Genomic DNA, 3250 nt, shown 5'->3' with positions numbered 1-3250 from the left:
CTTGATGATATACTTCCATCATTTCATAGATGTTCTTTATTTTTGTTCTTTTATAGTAGAACATACAGTTGATTGACTTAAAGTTGACTTATAGTAGAATATATAGTTGAGCATTTCATCGAGACTAATTATTTCTATATTAATTACATTACACTTATGAGACCCACATTTCTCACCACTAGTTTTAGCCTTTGATTTTTCTGTTTCTCTGCCATGTTTACAAAATAAGGGGATATGAAATATAAGATACAATAATTGTATAACCTGCTATACAAAGGTTGTGATGTTAGCTGGCAGGCAGCATCAGCTCAGAACTCAAAGTGCATCTTGGTGAGATGATATTTAAAAGTTCAAACTTTATAATATTTAAGGTGGTTTAGGAGTGTCAGATTGTGTACGTTTAATGTCTAAGTAGGTCGAGTGTCTGTCTATTCTTATAGCCATGCTATAGTGTGTGAAATGGTATCTTGTGGTTTTCTTTTTTAAATAATAGCTTTATTAAGATATATTTCACATACTAGACAGTTCACCCTTTTAAAGTGCACATTTCAGTGGTTTTTAATATATTCACAGGCTTATGCAATGATCACCATTACCAAATCCCAGAATGTTTTCATTACCCTAAAAAGAAACCCCGTACCTATTAACTGTCACACCCTATTCTCCACTCCTCTACTTTCCGTCTCCAGCCCTAGCAACCACTAATCTACTTTCTGTCTGTATGGATTTGCCTCTTCTGGACGTTTCATCTAAATGGAATCATACAATACATGGCCTCTTGTTCCTTCTTTCACTTTGAATAATTTTTTCAATGTTCACCCATGTTGTTGCATGTATCAACACTATTATTTTTTGTGACTGAATATTCCATTAGATGGATATACCACATTTTCATTTTATTAATTTATCAGTTGATGAGCATTTGGGTTTTTTCCATTTTGGGCTACTATGAATAAATGCTGCTATGAACACGTATGCACGTGATTTTGTGTTGGCATACGTTCACATTTCTCCTGAGTATATGCCGAGGAGTGGAATTGCTGGTCATGTGATAACTCTGTGTTTAACTATTTGAGAAACTATTAAACTGTTTTTCAAAGTGGCTGCACCTTTTTACCGTCCTGCCAATAATGTATGACTGTTCCAATTTTTCTGTTTTCTCACTAACCCTTGTTATTGTCTACCTTTTTAATTTTTATCTTAGCCATCCTAGTATATGTGAAGTGCTATCTTACTGTGGTTTTGATATTCATTTTCCTAGTAACTAATGATGTTGAACATCTTTCAATGTGTTTGTTGGCCATTTTTGTATTTTCTTTGGAGAAATGTGTATTCAAATTCTTTGCTCATTTTTAAATTGGATTATCTTTATGTAATTGAGTTGTAAGAGTTCTTTGCATATTCTGGATACAAGTCCTTTACCAGATACATGATTTGCAAACATTATCTCCTGCTCTGTGTGTTGTCTTTTTACTTTCCTGATGGTGTCCTGTGAAACACTTAAAATTTTAATTTTGATAAAGTCCAATTTCTCTATTTTCTTCTTTTTTTTCTTTTTTTTTGTTGCTTGTTCTTTTGGTGTCATATTTAAGAAACCACTGCTTAATTCAAGGTCACAAAAATTTACACCTATACTGCTAAGAGTTTTACAGTTTTTGCTCTTACATTTATATCTTTTATCCATTTTAAGTTGATTTTTGTATATGGTGTGAGGTAGGTGTTCATATTCGTTCTTTCGCTTATGAATCTTCAGTTGTCCAAACACCATTTGCTGAAAAGTCTACTCATTTTCCCATTGAATGATGGCACTCTTGTTGAAAATCAGTTGGCCATAAATATAAGAGTTTATTTCTGGACTCTGAATTCTATACTGCATATCTATCCTCATGCCCCACACTGTCTTGATTACTATAGCTTTGTAGTAAGTTTTGAAATGGGGAATTGTGAGTCCTCCAACTTTGTTCTTTTTCAAGATTGCTTTGGCAATTCTGGATCCTTTATATTTTCCTATGAATTTTAGGATCAGTTTGTCAATTTCTGCAAAATTTTTCCTCACTTTTTCAATTTTCATTTTTAAAACATAAGGTGTTATTAAAATTTTACATCATATAAAATTGGCCTAAAACACTGAACATACATGTTTAGAAAGTAAAACATGCAAATATAGTTCTTCTAACTATGGTCATGTATAAGAATATGTCAAATTATGGTAGATTATAGCATCGGCCAGAACAAATGCTTCAAAAGTAAAGCTTTACGTATTCACTCAATACTACTAGTTTGGAAAAAATTATGACTCCTTATATTTAGGGAAAAACAGGTATTTCATTTCTTTATTTCTTTGTAAAACTCTAGTGTTACACAATGGAGATAACATAATGATCTGGTTAAACTGTAGAGTCAGATGGGCTCAGCTCAAATTGTGACTTCAGCACTTACTGGCAATATGGCCTCAAGCAAGTTACTTAACATCTATATAATGGGGATAATGGTAACCATCATAGTATAGTAACAGCATAGGGCTGTTTTGAGGAAACAGATGTGAAACACTTGGAAAAATTCCTGGCACCCAGTAAGTACTCAATAAGTGAGAGACTTTAGATGTGTTGTCAAGATTTTATTCATGCATGTCCTAAGATTCGAAAAGACTTTAAAAGCCTTTTTTTTTTAATTGGCACTGGAGTACAAGAATTAGAAAGCACAACCCTGAACAAAAACCTCTTAATTCCACGCCAATATTGAATGTAAGGTGCTACAGAATACATTAAGATTTAAACAAAAAAAAAAATGACACTTCTGTTAGGGATCTTGGAAATTTACTTAAGGATGTGGAAAATACACCAAAAACTATCATGTATGGTAGAAGAAGAGAAGACTTACAATAGAAGTTGTAATAAGGCAATGTGATACTTGGTTTCAAAAGACAGCTCACATCTGGTTATGGAGATTAGGAAAGTCTTCTTGGAGGAGGTGGCATTTGAGATGAATCCTAAATGTATGCTATGATTTATATACAGGCAGGGATGAGATAATTATTTGTGCTAATAAGAAACAGCACAAAGAATCAGAAATTGGGTCCATGGGCATGTTTTCTAAATGAAAGTGGAGTTGGGGTAGGGATTTTTCTTGTAGTGCATGTGGTTGGTTTGGGTTGTTACAGTGACTGGGGAGCACAGCTGGAATTTAGTAAGGGAGTGATGCTAAACATCCTGCAGTGATGTGGTTAGGAGAGTGGATGATAAGAATGAAA

This window comes from Propithecus coquereli, unplaced genomic scaffold, assembly GCF_000956105.1.
Source record: "Propithecus coquereli isolate 6110/MARCELLA unplaced genomic scaffold, Pcoq_1.0 Scaffold14, whole genome shotgun sequence".
Lineage (NCBI taxonomy): Eukaryota > Metazoa > Chordata > Mammalia > Primates > Indriidae > Propithecus > Propithecus coquereli.
This window is presented reverse-complemented; position numbering follows the sequence as displayed.